The 22,169-nt window shown below is 37.0% G+C and overlaps 1 protein-coding gene and 1 long non-coding RNA gene across 2 annotated transcripts in view; both read right to left on the bottom strand.

Moving 5' to 3' along the window:
- RYBP (RING1 and YY1 binding protein) overlaps positions 1-22,169 on the bottom strand; it is a 78,878-nt gene that overhangs the window by 54,533 nt on the left and 2,176 nt on the right. The gene's annotated exons all lie outside the window — the stretch shown is intronic.
- On the bottom strand, positions 136-21,600 carry LOC145721681 (uncharacterized). Its single transcript, XR_014145515.1, has 2 exons — positions 12,959-21,600; positions 136-12,923 (listed from the first exon to the last, which is right to left on the bottom strand). It is a non-coding gene; the product is annotated as an uncharacterized LOC145721681 (long non-coding RNA).

A 22,169-nucleotide genomic window follows, 5' to 3' on the forward strand; every position in this document is an offset into this window, starting at 1 on the left:
GCCTATACATGAAAAAAAAAGTTCTCAAATCAATGACCACACTGATACTTTAGGAAACTAGGAACAGAAAAGCAAATGAAGCTCAAAATAAGCAAAATAAACATCAGCTCTGAAATCAATGGAAAACAAGACAAAGAAAAAACAAATCAAAATCTTGAGATAAATAAAATCAGACAGACACAAATCATCAATAAGGAATAAGAAAGGTGACATCTCAATAGCTGCTACAGATATTAAAAGGATAATATGGGAATATTATCAACACCTTTACTTCAATAAAATGGGCAAATTCCTACATTCTTTGAAAGGCACAAACTGCCAAAGCACATTCAAGAGTAAACAATCTAAATATTCCTATACACTTACAGAAATTTAATTTGTAGTTAAAACCTCCATAAGGAAAACTCTAGGCCCAGATGGCTTCACTGGTGAATTCTAACAAACGTTTAAGAAGAAATATACCAATTCTATACAAACTCTTCCAGTAAAATAAAGAGAAGAAAAATGATGCGTTCCCAACTTACTCTATGAGAGCTACATCAGTCTAAATACAAAACCAACTACAAGGTAAGAAAACTAGACCAATGTCCTTCATGAGGACAGATGCAAATATTCTTAAAAAAAAAAAAAAATCTAACGCAGATTACTGCTAAGAGAATACATCATGACAAAGTGGGATTTTTTCCCAGGAATGCAAGGTTGGCTTAGAATTCCAAAAAAATCAACCAATGTAATTCAGCATTAAATATGAAAACCTGTATGACTGTCTTAAAAGATGCAGGAGATGCAGAGCAGGGAAATGTGCTTGACAAATCCGGCATCTATTCCTTAATTAAAAACTCTTAGCAAACTAGGGGCGCCTGGGTGGCTCAGTCGTTAAGCATCTGCCTTCGGCTCAGGTCATAATCCCAGGGTCCTGGGATCGAGCCCTGCATCCGGCTCCCTACTCTGTGGGAAGCTTACTTCTCCCTCTCCCCCTGCTGCTTGTGTTCCCGCTCTTGCTGTCTCTCTCTCTCTTAAATAAATAAAATCTTAAAAAAAAAAAAAAACTCTTAGCAAACTAGAAAAGAACTTCTTCAACCTACCAACAACTACAGCTAATATCATACTTAACAATAAAAGACTGAATGCTTTACTCCCTTAAAACTCAAGAACAATGAAAGGATGTCAACTCTTTACTACTTCTATTCAACATTGTTCTGAAGAGTTAAACCATTTAGTAGGCAAGAAGAGAAAAATAAAAGGCATTCAAATTGGAAAAGTAAAACTGTCTTAATTCACAGATAAGATCATCTATGGAAAAAACCGCAAAATCCATAAAAAGCTACTAGAATACGTAAGTTTAGCGAAGATGCAGTAAAGACATACAAAAATAACTATTTGTAGGGGCGCCTGGGTGGCTCAGTCGTTAAGCATCCCACTTTGGCTCAGGTCCTAGGGTCCTGGGATAGAGCCCCGCACTGGGCTCCCTGCTCAGCGGGAAGCCTGCTTCTCCCTCTCCCACTCCCCCTGCTTGTGTTTCCTCTCTGTGTCTCTGTCAAATAAATAAAACCTTTAAAAAAAATTGTATGAATCAGCTAAGAACCACCAGAAATTGAAATCTTTAAAGTAGATTTATAAAGCATCAAAAAATGAATTTGACACAAAATTTGCAAGATTTATATACTAAAACACACAAAACACTGCTGAAAAAAGACCTAAAGAGGAGACCTACACCATTTTCAGGGGTTGGAACACTGATGTCAGTTTTCTACAAATTCAATGCATTCCAATAAAAATCTCAGCAGCCTTTTTTGTAGAAATTGACAACGTGGGGACGCCTTGGTGGCTCAGTCAGTTAAGCATCTGCCTTCAGTTCAGGTCATGATCCCAGGGTCCCGGGATCAAGTCCTGCATTGGGCTCCTTGCTCAGTGGGGAGCCTACTTCTCCCTCCGCCTGCCCCTCTCTCTGACAAATAAAAAATCTTTAAAAAAATTTTTAAAAATTGACAAGGTGATTCTAAAATTTATATGCAAATACAAAGAATCTAGAAGAGCCAAAGTAGCTTTGAAAATGAACAATATTAGAAGTCTTATACTCCCTGATTTCAAGACCTGAAAAAACACTAAGACAGTATAGTACCAGTGTAAAGACAAACAGATTGATGGAACAAGACAGAGTCCAGAAACAGCATCAAATACACAGTCCATTGATTTTCACCAAGATGCCAAGGCAATTCAATGAAGAAAGAAAAATCTTCCCAATAAATGATGCCAGAATAACAGGATGGCCATATGTTAAAAAAAAATAAAGAAAAAACCAAAAACCCAAAAACCAACTTACCTCACCCTTACAAATCTGTATACAAATATCACTTCAAAACAGACTAAGGACCCAAATATAAGAGTTAAAACTATAAAACTCCTACAAGCAAAAATCTGAGAAAATCTTGGTGATGTTGGGTTTGGCAAAGACTTCTTAAATATGACATAAAGAGTAAAAGTCATAAAAGAAAAAAACAAATTGGACTTCATCTAGTGTTCAACAGACTTTTATTTTTTTTTTTTTTAAGATTTTTTAATTTAATTTTATTTGACAGAGAGAGACACAGCGAGAGAGGGAACACAAGCAGGGGAAGTGGGAGAGGGAGAAGCAGGCTTCCCGCAGAGCAGGAAGCCCCATGCGGGGCTCGACCCCAGAGTCCTAGGATCATGACCTGAGCCGAAGGCAGACGCTTAACGACTGAGCCACCCAGGCGCCCCGCTTCAACAGACTTTTAAGACGTACATCTGAACCTAGAATAAAGAACTCTCAAAATTCAGTAAGTCAACCAAATTTAAAAATGGGTAAAAGATATGAAAAAAAACTTTAAAAAGATGGCAAATAAGCACATGGAAATAACAATCATTATTAGTTATTAGGAAAATACAAAACCACAATGAGATACCATCAGACACCCTCTATTTGCCAAAAATAAGAAGACTGGCAAAAATGTGGAACAATTAGAACTCTCACACACTGCTTCGGGAATTTAAAATATACAACCATTATAAAAAAAAAAAAAAAAAAAGTTTGGCTGTTTGTTAAAAAATTAAACATACCCAGTGACTCCACTGCTTTACTCAAGTGAAATGAAAGTGTATGTCTACACAAAGACTTGTTCAGGAACGTACAAGGCAGCTTTATTTGTATTAGCCAGAAACTGGAAACTCAAATGTCCATCAACAGGTGAATAGATAAACAGCAAAACAGGCATACAATGGAATAGTATTCAGCGATAAAAAGGGATAAACATGAATGAATCTCAAAATAAGCACAATGATTGAAAGAAACCAAAGGAAAACCCCAAAGTACATACTGTAGGATCACATTTATATAAAATTCAAGAAAATGCAAACTAATGTATAGTTACAGAAAGCAGATCAGTGGCTGACTAGGGACAGAAAAGGGTAGGAAGAATTACCAAAGCGCAGGAGAAAATTTTGGGGGGTGACAAATGTGATAATTATCTTATTTGTAGTGGTTTTCACAGGTTATTCTTTAAATGTGAAGTATCTTATAAGCCAATTAGATTTTAATGAAACTAAAAAAATTAAACCCAGATAAGATGTTGTGCTTTTTTTCCTGATTACATTACTTTTTAGTTTTTCTGAGGATTAAGTAATACAGGGAGAAATTATACATTGCTGTATAAATTAATCTATGTGTTTTACTATTCATCATTTTCATCATTTTTTAAAATTAGATCAAATCTAGCTGTTTAGTTCTATTTAAGAATGTATTCTAGAAATGCTACAAATAACGTCATTTTTTGTACAGCAAAGTATTTTCTCACTAGCTTTTAAGTATTTTCAAAATGCTCTACCTTCATTCCTAGATATTTTAATTGGCAATAGAGTCTAACATTTTAGCTGTAAATTTAGTATCAATACCGTCATTACCATTACACACACACACACAAAACACACCCCATAAATTATAACACGCATCTTTTCAGAAACAATCTGTACCATCAGGGTTTCACCAAGGCATAAAGTGGTTTTCCTGATGGCTGGAAGAGTTCATAAATCTAACTTGTTTACAACTTCATGTAATTTTGGGGTCACTATGCTATCTCTTATATTCCCTATACCAGAGTAAAATCTTAATTCTTCTTCCTGATCTCCACACTAGTATCTGGTCCAAATGTTTTTATGTCCAAAACATTTGAAAAGATATGAAAGGCAAAAAACACAGCCAGGCTGTTTTACTTAAAGGTCAATATTCTAATTAGCTCTTTCTAGCTTCATAGCATCTAAAAGTTTTTGTGGGGCTAGACATAGGGAGAGGTAGAACTTCTTTCACTACTTTTGAATCCCTGAGTCTTGAAAAGCCAGAGGTAAGGGAAGAAAAGTAAACCACTCTCATTTGCCAGAAGCCTTCCTTTTTAAATTCCAGGGCTTGGGTTTGTTTGTTTGTTTGTTGGGGCTGGGGCGGGATGGTGATGAAAAGGCTTAAACTAATGATTAAAACGAATTTCCAAGTTACATGAAGAAAGTCTAAACCATATACATTCAAGTGGAAAATGGCACTAACTGCTCTGCAGTCATCATTCTTACGCTGCTCTTTGCTGCAAAGCAGAAGCAGAGGAGGCCAACAAGATTGCTTTCTTGATTCTAAAATGGCAAGACTTAAAAATGTGTTCATTCATATACAATAAATATTCCACAATTTAACACAAATATTTGCTGAACTGAAGGTCAAATTATAATCCTCCAGAACAGACCTATAGAAAAAGTCTGATTTATCTGCAAACTACAAATATTCTTACTCTAAAGGACAATCCATCAGTCCAGTCCAAAAGCCTGTTCTTTAAAGGAAAGAAAAAAATATTTTAAGAAAACTGCATTCTGTATCTTTCTGCAATCTAGATAGATTTGCTCAATTAATGAAAGACTAAGTAGCAGACACCACCATGAAGTCCAAGTTAGAAGTTTAGCTCATACCTCTTTCCTCAAAAATCTGTTTGCACTAGGGTTAGAAAAGTTAAAATGACACAAAAATAGCCAAGATATATTTGTCATTATGTTAGAATTTGAAAGATTTTTCCACAACACACTAAGACTTTGGAGAAAACTACTGTAAATTTAAATTTCACTTCATGGGTAAGGCACTTGAAAAAGTAAAGAGTTACAAATACAACCCTCATTCCCAAACCATTATTTCATATAAAACTAGAGGGCCTGTATAAAGGAAGGAGGAATAGGGAAAAAATAATTAGACCTATTTACTTGACAAAAATTAATGAAATGGAAACAAACTTCTGGTGATTGCAAAAGAAAACTGAAAAGTAAAGATTATACTGGTCAGTAAGAAAAATAAAGCAATATCCTTATACAATTTTCTGAGCATGTTATGAATAAAATTAATTCTGAAAATACACCTTTCAAAACCACAAGAGGATCACAATGATTCATCAAGTTACCATTAGCTGGTTTAACTAATAGGATTAAGCCCAACACTAAATTTAGCAGAAGTTCCCCAGTTAGGGATCAACATGGTTGCTGTGTACTAAATTTATTCATGTCTGCATAGGATATTTCCTGTTTGCAAATGTTTTTAAAAACTAGGTATGGATTTTTTAAGTTTGCATGTAACATCTCTAGAAGCCAACTTTGCAGTTCAGCATTAGTCTCTATTTTCATATTCTCAAAGTTTGTGTTCCATTAATTAAATGCTTATTAACAGCTACCAGATTAATTTGTCACAAATTCTTATTTACCAGAACATTCCAACTCATCAGATGTATCTTCTTTCATTAAATTCATTATTAGATCAATGAGTTTTGAAAATACTGAAAATACAGGGGCACCTGGGTGACTCGGCTGGTTAAGCATCTGCCTTTGGCTTAGGTCATGATCCCAGGGTCCTGGAATCGAGCCCCACATTGGACTCCCTGCTGGGCGGGGAGCCTGCTTCTCTCTCTCCCTTGCTGCTCCCCCCTGCTTGTGCGCCCGATTCCACAGGCTCTCTCTCTCTCTGTCAAACAAATAAAATCCAAAAAAAAAAAAAAAAAGGAAGAGAAAATATTTATATACAATTAAGAGGCTTCATTTATAAAAACAATACCAAATGAAAGAGAAAGATCATCCAGGACTTCAATCCTGAAAAATAATAGATAAAATACCGGTATCTAAATTACTAATAGTTCAAAAACTTCTTCAGCCCACCTCTTGAAAATCCCTTGCTAAGAGAACTCCAGCCATTCTGAGTCCTATTCAGCTGTAAAATTTCTAAGAAAAATAGACTTCATGATCTTGTCAATTTTAATCCTTTTCCTCCTTAAGCCATATTGCATCTAGACCACTCTAGTCACTGTTCTATAACTTTCAAGATAGCTCTGTTTCTACAACCTTAAGCCAGCAAGCACAGAACAAAATGGAACGTAAGAGGCATTTTTTAGTTCTGAGAAGGTGAACCTTTTTAAAATAGACACTGGTTCAGAAGAATTCTATTTTGCAATACATTGTTGTCTTCGCTGTGACCAGAGGAGCAGGTATGAACTTGAAAGGGAGATAATAAAGGGACTTAATGTTAACAGATTATGCAAAGAGTAAAATTAGGAACTAAAGAGAGGAAGTAAACAAATGCTGGCAGTATTTCCAAGTCACTCACCAAGTGCCTTTTTTAAAAATTTTAATGGACATACCCTTTTGCAGAAAAGGCTAATCGATATATGACATTATTTTAAAATCAGAGATTGGGAGAATGGATTACACTTCAAAAGTTACACCTAAGAGTACAAAAGCAGCAGCATATTAAGACCCTGCCTCTGAAGATTTAACAGTGTGTCAGTGGCACTACCCTTGCCCATGTGGACTTCAAATTTAAATTTGGAGCAAAAATGTAAACAAGAAATTCCACTACAAAATGAAATGCACAAAGTTCTTCAATGATCACAGAAAAAAAGAATCAAGAGGTTTCCCAAAAGAGATGACATGAGCTGGGTCTTCTTAAGGTGGATTTTACCAAGTAACACTAAGGTAAAAGTCTTCAGGCAACACAGTGACATGAGAGAACATGCTGAGGGAACACAAGTTTGAGTAGAAGGTGCATGGTAAGAAGTGGCAAAGATGAGCTGGTAGGTAGGACAGAACCAGACCATGCTGGGCCTCGCAGTCCTTTAGAGAGACAAGGCAATACCTCCTTGGGCAATCAGACAGCAACGAAGGATTCTAGGCAGATAAGCTACATGATCTATGTGTTTTCTAGAGAGATCACCGAACACCTGGCTGAGCAAAGCTACTGCAATAGTCCAGGTGCAGGTCTGTACTGTAGAGATTTGCAATTAATGAAGTTCACACTGAACTAAAAAATGAAATAATGAGGACCTAATTAAGGTGGTAGCAACAGAAATACAGGAGGAATAAAGCAACAGAATTTAACATCTGACTGCTATAGCTGGGTGTCTAAAGTGATGTCAGCAGACTGGTGGCAGTATATATGTCAATGACATTTTCAGAAAAAACTTATTAGAAACAATATGAATGTGAAACTGGAAAAGATCCGAGTCAAGTGCAACTGTGCTATATAAACTCGGGCTGGGAATGTAAACTCTAAGCCTCATTTCATTATCTGTAAAATGGAGATATACAGCATACCCCTAAAAGGATTAAATGAGACAATGCATGAAATAGGCTTAATATGGTGCCTGCTGTTTGTTAAATGTTGGCCCTTATCAGCATTATTATTAGGTTGGGTGCAGGTTACTGATGAAGCCTTTGATGAAGTGTGTCCCACTCTTCTTCCTGTTACCCAATGAAGCTCCTTCTAGATCTGTGTTCCAGTTACTTCCTCAATAACGGTTATTCAATAAATGCCAAGCATGAAAAAGTGCAAATGTACACCTGTTCTACTAGAACCAAGCTTTGCCTTGGTGCATGACACAGTATTAACTATTTCAGTAATGCAAACTTTCCAAAAAAAAAAAAAGGAAAGCAAATCACCGGAGTCTGTCTTTTAATTAAATTACAAAGACTAAGAATACCCCTAGGGCTGCAGTACACCTGTCTGTAGTTAATACACCTTCCACACCAGGTGTTTTGACAGAAAGCCCTTGTCTTAAAAATCCATAAGAGGAGAGTAACTGAATCCAGTGTTTTGGTCAGTCTGCGATGAGTTTAATTTTTTTTTTTTTAAGATTTTTATTTATTTATTTGACAGAGAGGGACATAGCGAGAGAGGGAACACAAGCAGGGGGAGTGAGAGAAGGAGAAGCAGGCTTACCGCTGAGGAAAGAGCCAGATGTGGGGCTTGATCCCAGGGTCCTGGGATCGAATCCCGCATCAGGCTCCTTGATCAGCAGGGAGCCTGCTTCTCCCTCTGCCTGCAGCTCCGCCCGCTTGTACTCTGGCTCACTCTCTCTCACCCACGCGCTCTCTCTCTCTAACAAATAAATAATTTCTTAGACTGGGAAAGAGAGGGACAAAGATTTTTAGGTCCATAAATGAAGGATTTCAAAATAAAAACATTAACCGTAAATAAGGAAATTTCAACTATACAAACTCTTGCCAAAAAGTTGTAACAGATAAAGCCTTCCTATTCAGAGATTCTGAAATGTATAAATATCAACTGACATATCTTACGGGGGGAGGAGTGCGACATTACAAATAAATTATTTTCAATATACTTTAGACAAGTAATTTGGCATCGTGATATTTAAGTCATTTCATTATTACATTATAAACTGCCAAAACTGACATAAATCACAGTATTTTATAACTGGCGGAGACAAAGAAATCATCCAGTTCTGTGAATTTCAGGGAACTTCAATTAACTGCAACCCACAGTTTAAAATCCCAACCCGGCATATATATTTGTACGTATATAACATCATCCAATGTGATATTTTTAAAGCTTTTATTCACAATATAATTGCAGTAAGCAGAGACTGTGTACGGTGAAACTTTTAAGACATCCTAAGCACTGAGAAAAAAACAGAAATCTTTGAAACATAATTACATCACATTTCAGTCAGTCTGGATAGCCACATTCCACAATCCTCACCAACCCTTCAATAAAGGGGGAAAAAAACATACTAATTGCAGAATTTCATGTTGCTAAGACTCACCAAGATCAGAAATGAGTTCTTCACATAGAATTTCTGAGGGGTTCTTTGTACATTTACAGGTTGGGTAGACAAGAAGAGAGGCATTGTCAGGCACATTACGCTGAGTTGGGGGGGGGTGAGGGGGAGGCAGAGAGGGGGAGGGAGAGAGAAAACCAAGGGGCAAAGAACACTCTACCTACCCACCTCCCCCTATTATCACTCCTGTCTTGAGCACCAAAACGCAATCCCCCCTCTTATAAATACTTCAATAATGCACACCAAAAGTACATGTCAGGATGAGTTCACTGTCATACATTTTGTCCCAGAGTACTCAACAACAAATTAGATGTCCTGTGACTCCCTCAATTTTCTTAACTGGAGAAAAACACCCCACAAATAAAGACAGCAATGCATACACTGGAAAGCAGAATCTGCATATTAGAACACAGAGACCGAACGCCTAATTATATGTGCTCCATCAGACTCTGCCCAGGCACCACTTCCTTGGGAGAGTCAGTCACAAACTCACTGCTGCCTCAACTACTGATTTTAACAGTGGCATGCCATGTTCTCTCAAAGAATCGTGTAATTTTCTGAATGAGTCAAGTGATAAACAGTACTTCAAAGGTGATTTTAAGACAGCAGTATTATACTGCATATTCTCTGCCCATTTTCTTGAGTATATTTATATTTCATCAAGAGACAGAGTGAGAAAAACTCAATGTTACAAAGAGAAACAGCACAACAAGCAAAATAAATCGCCTAACCTATATAGGCTTATGTTAACCTTCTACATCATAGATGATACGATTAAGCTAATAATCTCAGAATTCTAAACAGAGTGGACATTATATTATTGCCCTTATTTAATTTAAATGGCCCTGGAAAAGTGTTCTCCCCTGAGACAGCGAAGGAGGAAGGGAAGGAATTAAAAGAATGCAGTTAAAACACTTTGGTTCCATATTAATTTGTCCATTTAATTATGTCACCTTTCTATTTCTTCTATTCTACTAACTGGCTATGAAATCAACTAAGTTACTTAACTTTTCTGAGTCTCAACTTCCTCAACTGTGAAAGCTGGAATAACAACTCTATCTCAGGTTGCTTTAAGTGTTACACTGGGAAAACAGACAAAAAACTGGTATGGTAAATGTAAAGTGCTATGCAAATACACAGTATTTGAGAATATCATCTTCTTAAGATTTAGTCTAAATGTTCAAGTGCCTGTGCAATACATCGCACATGAGTGCTCAAATATTTGTCCCTTTATTCCATCATCATTTAAAACTTAGGTGCCAAAAGTTCAGTTCTGAAAAACAAAGACTATCTCATATACTACTTATGTATTTCTCCCTAGTAATATTAAGAAATCAGTTGTGCCTTTAGAATAATTAGTCATTCAATCCAATCCAATCCAATCCATCAACAGCTTTATTATTTTTCAGGATGTATTCTGTGCTAGGTCCTGTGCCAAGTTGCTACTAACATTCACTCACTCAATCCATGTAATACCCCTATGGAGAAGTTACTATTCACAAATGAAACACTAAAGCACAAGGTTAAGTAACCTGCCCAAGGTCACAAGGTTAGCAAATGACAGGACTGGTGTTACTCAAACTTAGGTCTGACACCAAAGCCTTGGCTCTCAACTACAACTACTACTCTCCAATATGGTAGCCACATGTGGCTACTGAGCACTTGAAAGGTGGCTAGTCTGAACTGTAGTTGTGCTGTAATTTGTAAAATGCATACCAGATCGTGAAAACCTAGTATGATAAAAAGAATGTAAAATATCTCACTGCAATTTTATACTGATTACATACTGAAATGATAGTATTTTGGATATAATTGATTAAACAAAATAAATTCTTAAAAATAATTTCACCTAGGGGCACCTGGGTGGCTCAGTTGGTTAAGCGTCTGCCTTTGACTCAGGTCATGATTCAGAGTCTTGGGATCAAGTCAGGCTCCCTGCTCAGCGGGGAGCCTGCTTCTCCCTCTGCCTGCTCTGCCTGCCACTCCCCCTGCTTGTGCTCTCTCTCTCTCTGATAAATACATAAATAAAATCTTTAAAAATAATAATTTCACCTGCTTTTTACTTTCTTACTGTGGCTAATGAAGTTTAAAACTTCACGTGGCTTGCTATGTATATACGTATATTGGACAGCACTGAGTTAGAACATCATACAGGACATTTGTAATACCACGAGCACAAAACAGCTTTAAATTTACCAACAGAACATGTTTTAAAGTACAAATATATTCTCCAATATCAGCTAATAGTTGTTTACATGCTAAATTAGTGTAACCAATATAAACAAAACTTTACAATCTCAATGTAAAATGTTATTTAAATTTCAATATTCTAGAATTAAATTTTTAGAACTTATTATGAATATTGGTTTTTCCAACTACAAGTGATACCAACTCAGCTACACTACAGAAATTACAGAAAAGCATACACACAAAAGAATCCATCACGCTACTGCTCAGACTATTTTGATCACTCATTACTTCCAGGTATATATATTAAATTAGGTGGTATGAAATATTAAGGTGGGATCATATTGTTTCATCATTTTGAAACTTGTTTTTTCCTAGTATTATGAACATTTCCTTTTATTACATATTCTAAAACTTAATATTTTATTTTGAAATAATTACAGATTCACAGAATGTTGCAAAAATAGTATGAGGTCCCATAAAATCTGTACCGTTTCCCAGATAGGGCTGCGTTCTCTGGATTATAGTACATCAAAACCAAGCAACTGACACTGGAACGTGTATGTACCATTCTGTGTCACCTTATCACATGTACAGATTCATGTAACCACCACCACAATCAAGATTAGATTTAATCAACACAAAACTTTCCCTCTCAGTACCCCTTTACAGTCACACCCATCTCCCTCCCACCCCATCAGCCCTAACCTAACCCTTGGCAACTGCTAATCTGTTCTAACTTTATTACAAAAATGTTAATGGACGCCTACAGTGTGTGACCTTTAGAGACTGGCTTTTTTCACTCAGCATCATGCCCTTGAAATCCATGCCAGTTGTTGTACGTATCAAGAGTTAGTTCCTTCTTAATTGCTGAGTAGTAGTCCATGTAGTATGGATGTACCACTCACCTACTGAAAGACATTTGGGTTATTTCCAGTTTTAGGGTATTACAAATAAAGCTGCCATGAACATTTGTTAACAAGTTCTATGTGAACTTAAGTTTCCATTTCTCTGGGATAAATGCCCAGGAATGTAACTACTAGGTCATACAGTAATTATATGGTTAATTTTGCAAGAAACTGCCAAGCTATTTTCCAGAGCGGTTTTATCATTTTACATTCCCACCAAAAGAAACAGTTCAAAACATTTTTAAGAGCTGCAAAATATTTATAACTATTGCATGGTTTTTAACAATTCCCTGCTGATTTCTATGTAGGTTTTTTTTGTTAAGAATTACTATCAAACTCCACTTTTGGGGCCAGAGACCCCTGTGGTGTTAGCGAAAGACTGCCCCTCATGTAGCACACTACCAACACTTGTGAGTTCATCGCCAGCCAGTCCTTTTTTGTTATAATAACTAATATATTTACACAGAAATTTTTATATGCAGATAACACTTAAGAAGTTGAACTGTTGGGTCACAAGGTACAAATATTTTTAAGGGAACTGATACCAACTGGCCTTCAGAAAATGTAAAGCAACTTACCCAACCACCAAGGGTCTGTGACAATGTCCACTTCTTCCTAGACTCACTAAAAAATTTTTAGTCTTTAAACTGATTTGCGAAAAATGTTGTTTTGTATTGAAGTAATGGGAAGGTTATACATTTGTTTCCTGACTCAATCTGCAGTTCTTTTATTAATTACCTATTCATATTCTTTAGCAACATTTTATTGAAACGTTAGTTTACTGATTGTAAAACTTGGTTCTAAGGTATATTGCAAAGAAATAGCTTTTTAAAATATATGTATCTGAAATCCAACTCACATTAATAGGGCAAGACAGTATCTGATTTTACAATGTGAAAAAGATAAAAGTTTAGTTGATATGGTCCCCCAATTTATAAATATTCTTATATTACACACAATGTATTTATTAAGAAATCACCTCTCATGCCAGCTCTAGGTTAAAAACATGAATGTGGATCACTTCTCTTAACTTCACTTTGAAATGCCAAGACATAAATTTCCCATAATAAACATCAAAACTATCTCCAGCTTCACTAAGAAACATGGCTGCTTCTCTTTAGAATTTAAGGTCATCCAACCAACAGTTCTCAAAAGTGTGCTCCCTAGACCAGCACCAGCAGCACTAACATCACCTAGTAACTTTTAAGGAATGCAAATTCACAGGCTCTAACCCAGACCTACTTAATAAAAAACCAGAAGGTGGGGGGTAGAGCAGGCAATCAAGCAATGTGTTTCAACAAGCGTTCCAGGCGATTCTGATACAGGCTAAAGTTTGAGAACCACCATTCTAAACAAATTTAATATAAAAACACTACATCTGGATTGCCTTATATACTTATTTTTTGTCATGAAAGACTTCGGCAAAGTTAATCATGCCACAGATATTAAGAATTCAAAGACATATTTTCATTCTCCCCCAAATTAAAACAACCCAAAAAGAAAACTGGAAACTGGATGTTAGCTTTATTTCCTACAAAAAGGAATCCTAAAAACCATGAAGTGTTCACAAAAAATTTCCCTTAGAAGAAAAACCCAAAATGAACCATATAAAACCAACAGGTCAGAATGCATGTCTTTCAAATCAGAGACTCAATTTGTTTTGTATCACACACTGCCTGATATTCCCACTCCTACAACACTTGGAAAATTCAATGAACTAGCATATTAAACAGCACCTGGAAAACTACAGTTACTTAAATATTTGCAGTCCAGGGAATAAATAAATAAATTGGTCAACAAATAAAAATAATTCTGCATGGCAGAATAAAAGTGACCTTTATGTTTTTGTTTTGTCCCCAAACTTCTTATGATAAGCATGTATTACCACCCTGACAACTAAAATAAAGGAGAATCATGACTATATGTAATGATACAGGAAAATAACCTAAAACACCTGTTATTTTAAATTTTACCAATGCACTGATAAATCTCTTTCCTTTATCTGTATGATAAAAATTTACAAGATGCTGGGGTAGTACCAGATAAACAGTTCCAGCCTTCATGTTTATTGAAGTTTGAAATTCAAAGTGAATATATGAGTATTAACCCAGTTACAAAGGTGTGTTACTATGGTAGCTATTTCCTATCCACCTGGGTAAGTGTCCCATTTCCCTCCAAGTAAGACTCTGCAGATATGTTAGGCTTGGCCAATCTACCTGTCCCAACCCCCAGGCAACAAAGAATGGTCCAGGAATTGGGCAAGTAACAGGGGTCCTGATTCCTGCAGCTTATTCTGAGTTTAAATGGTATTCTTCTATTATGTAAGATAGCAAAAAAAAAAAAAATTTTTTTTTAATATTTTATTTACTTGAGAGAGCAAGCAAGCGTGTGAAAAGCAAGAGGGGGGGCAGGGCGGCAGAAGGAGAAGGACAAACTGACTCCCTTCTGGGCAGGGAGCCCAACGTGGGGCTCAATCCCAGGACCCCAAGATCGTGATCTGAGCAGAAGGCAGACACTTAACCAACTGAGCCACCCAGGTGCCCCAAGACAACAGTTTTGTTTTGACTGAAGGTAGTTTGAGCTGAATTCTTATTTCTTGAAACCTTGAACATTCTGACAGACTTAAGATATTAACTTTTAGTTCTGTAAAAGAATGAACAGTACATAAACCTTATAACCTACATATGAAATCTGATCTCTTCTTAGAAAGCAGTCACCAGGTTTGTTTTCTCCATGACTAACTACCATATACTCAATAGGTTTTAAGATCCAATACAGGCTGATAAAATTGGCATCCTACATCACCTTTAATTTCCTGTCCCTCCCAAAGTCCACTTCATCTTAAAATGTATTGCTAATGCTCTTAAAGTTTTAAGTAAGATTTTTTGTTTTTGTTTTTGTTTTTACATATCCCCTCCACCAGTTTCTTTTCTCAAAGGATCATTTAAATAGTTTTTCTAAATTGACATCGGGAGGGGAGAGCAGTAGTATCTAATCCTGTTGAAAAATTAAAATTTCACCTGTTTACCTTGTGATTTCAACTATTCATGATTTCTGACTAACACTGCAGTTTACTTGTATTGTCTTTACTGAAAATTCTTCTTTGACGCAACAGTCAATCACTGCATGGAACTGAAATTAAAGCTAAATAAGTGACTGAGTCAAGACTTCAATTTAACAGAAGTAATTAATCCAAATTACTCAACAGAATATACTCCACGTATAACTTCCAACTTATAGATGTATTAACACAAGAGAACTTATACAACGGACAGCATAACATCTCCATCAACACCCAACACGTTTTGTACCCATTTTTAAACTGCCTTTAGATGCCAGCTTACATGCACACCCATCTAGTTCCTTAAAATTGATTTTGCACAAAATGATCTTTCGCTTTATTATCAGACTTTTATGACTTCTGGCTGCTTAAATAACCAAATGGGCAACCAAAAAGGATTAGGACTTATCAGTTATTATTTAGGTAAACGTGCTAATGCTCTGAAGCTCCAAACCACTCCAGGAAGTACTTTAAATGCACTGCCTACAGCGTCCAAGGCTCAAGCTCTGTGTTTAATTTCCAGCACACGTTTAGAAAAACAAAACCAGAAAAACAGGAATACTACTTTTAAGGACACACTTAATAAAGACAGCTTCCCCCTAAACCAGTAACATTACACACATGATTCAAGCCCTACTATGAAAGCATATTTATCAGATAAAACTTTTAAACTGGAACAGTTTTAAAGGGGATTCCAACTGAAACTCCTAGTTTTCATCTATTCTATATACATTTACTGAACCCCTGTCAAGTGCCAGGCACTGTTCCAGATTTTTAAGCTGTGAAAAAGGTCCTGCCCTCAGGGGGCACCTGGGTGGCTCCAATCAGTTAAGCGTCCGACTCTTGGTTTCCGTTCAGGTCATGATCTCAGGGTCATCAGATGGAGCCCCACACTGGGCTCTGACGCTGTGCATGGAGACTGCTTAAGATTCTCTCTCTCCCTCTGTCCCTACCCTCCCTCCCTCCCTCTCTCAAATTAGTTAAAAAAAAAAAAAAGAGAGAGAGAGAGAGAGAAAGGTCCTGCCCTCAAAAAAGGTAAAACCTAACAGGTGATCAAATAAAAATTCTGTTCAAGTGTTACAATAAGTTATACACGATTTGGAGGGTGAGGCAATCAAATAAAAATCCAATTCAAGTGTTACGATGAGGTACACCTGATTGGAGGGTGATGAAAAGGGTTCCTGAGACATCCAGAAGGACAAATAGGAGGCAGGACACAGAAGGAAGGGAAAGCATTTCAGAGGAAATCCAGAGGAACAGAAGGTGTGAAGGTATAGAAATGAGGTATCATGGTCCATGCTTGGGAAACAAGCAGTTTGGCAGGAAACACACACATGGTATATGTGGAGGGCAGATGAGGTATGGTGGCAGTCTGCCTCCAGAAAACCTAAAGGAATACGAAAGGACTAAATCAGAAGCCCCTTGTGATGCTCAGCATTTGGACTTTACCTTAAAGGCAATAAGAACTAGGAGATAATTTAAGTGGACCAAGTGGAAAGGCCCCAAAACCAGGTGGATTTGATTGCCATGAGCATGCATGCGTAAGGGTGGTGACGGATGGTTATTATATAGTAAATGTGAATTACCAGCCTGTGGGGAGAAGTGGAAAGGTGTGGATGACATCTGAAGTGAGGGAAGAGCTGAAAAGGATGTAGGAGGGAGCAAACAACTAACTTGTATCAGCCTGTACAACAAACTCTACACCTAAGAATCATAAAGGCCTCATTTAAATCCCAGATTCAGTAAGGCCTTCCCCAATGTACCCACACAGACCAACTATCTCCACCATGTAGTCATTCATTCCATGCCTACCATCACTGGGCGCTTCACAACACTGAAGATCTTTTTATTGACTCACCTTTTCAACATTTGTTAGGTTCCCTGAATGCAGGAATTTTCGGTTTACTTAACCAATGACTTGAAATATAAATGACTGATAAACACTACAACTGATGAGAGGCAAAAGCTTACTCCATTTATGTACTGTAGAAAGTTCCACACACCAGGTTTTATCCTTACACCTAATGATGTGTGAATTTACACTACAGATGAAAGAAGACAGCTGTGTTAAAATATGTAGATAATAATAAGCTATCAAAGAGAAATCCTATCTCTAGAATGTGGAAGGGTCTACATGCAGAGTTGAGCTCTAAGATACTCAGGATAAAACAGCAGCACTGGTAAAATAAACAAGAACCACACACACTAACATGGATGAATCTCAAGAAGCCAGACACAGGAGTGCACCTAACTGTATGACTCCACTTACACCAAATTCAGAAACATGCAGAACTCCTCCCCAGCGCTAGAAGTCAGGACAGTGGCTGAAGTGACTGTCAAGAGTGTACAATGGACTCTGGGGTCCTGGTATTCTGTTTCTTAATCTGGGTGCAAGTTACATGGTGTGTTCACCTTGTGAAGATTCCTCAAGCCTTTTAATTATAATTTGTGCACTTCTCTATATGTATGCTACAGTTCAAAAAGTTTACTTAGAGGGGCGCCTGGGTGGCTCAGTGGGTTAAGCATCCAACTCTTGACTTCGGCTCAGGTCATGATCTCAGGGTCTTGGAATGGAGCCCTGAGTCTGGCTCCCTGCTCATTGCAGAGTCTACTTGAGATTCTCTCTCTCAAAATAAATAAAAATCTTTAAAATAATAAAATAAACCTTAAACAAAAAAACTCCTTACCTAAAAAAAGAGGGAGGGAACATTCCTGACAGAGAGGATAAAGGAAGATGTCACAAACAAAAAAGGCCCTGGTGACAGAGCCAAACAGAAAATGAGAGCCAGAAAGACTAGAATGTTTTAGTTCAAACTGCAAAAGGAGACATTTAGAGATCCACTATTACCTAAAGTTCCAGTGAACTGAGTTAGTGCTGCAACTTCCTCAAGTAGCTGCCGTTTACCAAGTTTTTATTAATCTTGGAATTTCTTCAGCATTGACAGAAGCACAGGATAAATGTATGCCACATGAGTAATCCATTCAAACCTCCCATCCCAGTAACTAACAAGACACACTGACAAGTTAGCTGGCCTGGCCTCAGTATATGGCATGCAACTAAGGAAAAGTTGAGTAGCCTGAACACAAAGATTCCAACTCTAAATTGCCCCCAACCCAATGAGCTAAATGGCAGAGGCTACACGTACAGAATTATCCCTTGCTCCAAAAGAAAGGAGCATGCGTGCTGCCCAACAAGGCAAATGTGTACCTCAACACTGTCTAGAAAGTGGTTCTCATCACTCCCCCAGTTCTCATCATTCTATAGTTCCATATTCTGCTCTAATTTCTCAAAACACTTGCCACTGGCCGAAATGATTTTATTTTTCTGTTTACCTGCTATTTTCTCTTCTTGTCCATAGTATTTCAAATTTCATGAGAACAAGGACCTTGTCTGTCTTTCCACCACTGTACACCCAGAGCCCATTTGGCTGTGTGCTCAATAAAAACTTGTCAAATAACCACAACTGCCCAGGTAATTTACTTTAAGGTCACCAAGTATACATAAGATCAAGTCAGTACCAATAAATCAGTAAGTCCAATGTAATAGCAAATACAAAATAAATTATCACTGCTTCTGGGTAAGAGTGATCCTTAAAACTCTACCAGCTTTGAGGCCGAAAGGTTTGGTAAGGTTTGATGGTTCAGAAGACAGGTAATTTTTCCATGTATTTTATGGAGAAATGTTATGAAAGACAAACACTACAGTAAAACCCATGTGACCTAAGGAGCAAAACCACTGTGGTGGATGATCAGAAACCATAGGGAAGAGGCCTGGCTCTACTCTAGGTTAGGTACACCCCAGCCCTGCTTTCTGGGAGTTTTCCTACCTGAAAATTACCTCAGGGCAATGCACTTTTGAAGCAAGATCAGAACTTTCACATACCGTTTTCCCCTAAAACTTCTAAAGTACTTCATGACTATTCAAGGGATACTGAGTTGTTCGGCTATCTGAATTTAAGGAGAGAAAATGTCCAAATTTACAACTTCAAAAAATGAGTTCCGGAACAAGGGAAACGTTTTACCAACAAAATGGAGTACCAACTTCTAATTCAATATGCTGAGTACCAACTTTTTTTTTTAAGTGACATAATCTTATTACACATCAGGAAATTCCTCACTTCTACTGTCTGCAAGAGCTCTAAAAAACAGTACACTTTTCAGAGGGATGGTAGTTCAATAAACATGATTTGAACCCAGTATCAGGATAAAATCTGGCACTGAAGACTAGAAAAGTTCTAAATCTATGGTAACTACCCAAAGGAAAAATTGACCAATTTTCAAGTGTCATTTAAGCAGTAGCTGAAGGTCAAAATGCAGCACTATGATCAAAGAACCACTAATCAGCTAGAGCTGCAGAGTGTGTTTATGTCCAACAAAGACATTATTAGATTCAGAGAAGTAGCAAGACCGAAGCAAAGAATATTTAATTTACCACCGAGTCTAGGAAGTTACTCTCAACACTCAAGAACTTCAACTTAACAAAATGGTTAAGTAAATTTGTTAATTTGCAGGGATTTTTCCTTCTAAAAGCTAACAGTATCATCTTTCAAGAGACTGGCAAAGTAGGCTGGGAAATCCTACTTTATCTATCCCTATTTATCACCTAGGAAAGAGATAGTGTTTCCTCCCCACCCACAGCCACCTTATATACACACTCCTTTATTTCCTATGTTGAAAGGCTTAGGGCAGAGTTCTCTCAGCCCGGTGAGGAGGCAACCTTCCCGGCTGCAGGTGACCCGTCCATGCTCTTAAGTTGTATCACAGAACAGACAGGAGAAAACCTATGATGTGATGGAAATCTTCTAAAACTGGTTTTGTGGTGATGGTTGCACAAGTCTTTAAAATAACTAAAATTCAATGAATTTCACTTACAATTAGTGAATTCTATGTAAATCATACCTCAATAAAACTATAAAATAATCACCAGCAAGGGGTACACAGTGGGATGATACAGTTAGAAAAAGGAGTGTATCTAAGACCCAAAGAAACCCTCCATATAATTGACACATCCAATATAGATCTCTATTGCCCCCTGAACCTCCAAGTAGCCTATTAAGTATTTCCTCCTCCTTCCCTTAACATGTTCCTTAGGAGCATCTGACCCCCTTCCATTCTGCTCTATGCTGCTCCAATAAGAAAAAAAAGATCTTATGAACCACTTTTATGAATCTACCTGCAGAATTCAACATATAAAGTACACATGGCAATAACAATGAAAAGTTGGCAGGTGATTCTGTAGAAATCAATTCCCTTTTTAGAAGAAATGGGGAGGAGGAGGAGGAGGCATCCTAATTGATTCCCCAAGCCAGACTGCTCCAATCTCCCATACAGCACTTTATTTATACCTCTCTTAGAGCCTTTATCACTTGGATTCTGCTCATCCTTGTCGTACATGTCTAATCAATCCCCACCCCCACCCCTTGCCAATGTCTTGACCAGTATCTTTCACATCCTAGGAATTTAATAAATGTTCTTTGGATAAGTTATTATTCTCATCAAATTAAGTGACACCAATTCTATCCTCAAAGGATAAATACAGTTCTGTGTCCTACTGGACTTACTACTAATTAAAACCTGACTTCCTTGGTTGACTTGGTAGATGATGGCAACAAAGACAAAAATGATGAACAAACTCCAAAATGACCACTGGCTAGGCCACCAGCTAGGCTGTTGTTATAACACAAATACGAAGCACCAGCTCAGAGCAATAAAACCCAATTTCTATACCAGTTAACGGGTTAACGAAGCCCTTTTATCATTTTTAAAAGTTATTCTAAAATCACACATTTTTGCCTATTACTCAGCATCCAAAACCCAACAAGTTTTGTACTGTCATCAATACCAGATCTGATTAAAACTATGCAAGGCAAAAAATATTAAATCTCTAAGGTACCAAAAAATTACAAGAAAAAGACCCAGGAAAATCACACAGCAGTAGCTAGTATGGCAGAGAAATTAACCAACAGTTTCTACACCTGATAATGCCTGGATGAAGACCTCTGAAATTCGCCTTTCCGCATGAAACACATTCACAGCCTAAGAAAGCCAAAACGCTGTTTGCTTTCCAATTAATGACGACTTCAATAATAGATATCAAACACCAAAACAGTGACAATAACCAAGATGAAAACAAACAGGCCATGTAAAGATATCATGACTTTGTAAGAGTTTAAGTCCTCCAAAAATTAAACGAAAACCCTTAAAGAGGTAAGTATCCTGTTCCTGAACAGACTCTAAAATATTTCGTCTTCAGTAATTTAATGTATTTGTTAAAAAACTGAATTTCACTGTCATCATCTGTAACTCTGAAAAAACTTTAAATATTTCCATAGCTTTTAAAAAAAAAAAAAACTCCCACATGCTTCCAAAAAGTTGATAAGTCAGATTTTTTTTTTAAAATACACGTAGAAACTGAAATGCATTTCATTATAAGATTATTCCCAGCAATACATCAGATGTAAACTTGAATTTGGTTTTGCTCTTCACCAGTAAAGTTCTCAAGTTCTTAGGAGTTTCCTAGTCATTTACTTGAACGTCATCTACGGTAACACTCAAAGCAAAACCACAATAAAGAGGCTTGGCCTCTGAGGGATTCTACGTGTAAAAAAACATTACTCATAAATAAAATATAATCACTATTGCTTTAAATAACAAATACATTTCTAAACTTTCATGCCATTTGATGGAATTCCCTGTTTCACAGAGCAAAACAAAATCTATTAAGCTCCCAATAAGTGTTTTTTATTTTAACTAAATCTGTTCTTTGGTAATACAAAAATTGACATGAATTTGCTGTAAAAACTTCTGGAGAAATATTTTTAGTTCTTGAGTACTTTAATTCAAAGCACTCTTTATTTAAAGAGTTAGTGAAAGTCCCAGAAATGCTCCACGAGTAATTGGACCAATTGA

Source organism: Leptonychotes weddellii, chromosome 1 (genome assembly GCF_054177405.1).
Source record: "Leptonychotes weddellii isolate Sample4059 chromosome 1, ASM5417740v2, whole genome shotgun sequence".
NCBI lineage: Eukaryota > Metazoa > Chordata > Mammalia > Carnivora > Phocidae > Leptonychotes > Leptonychotes weddellii.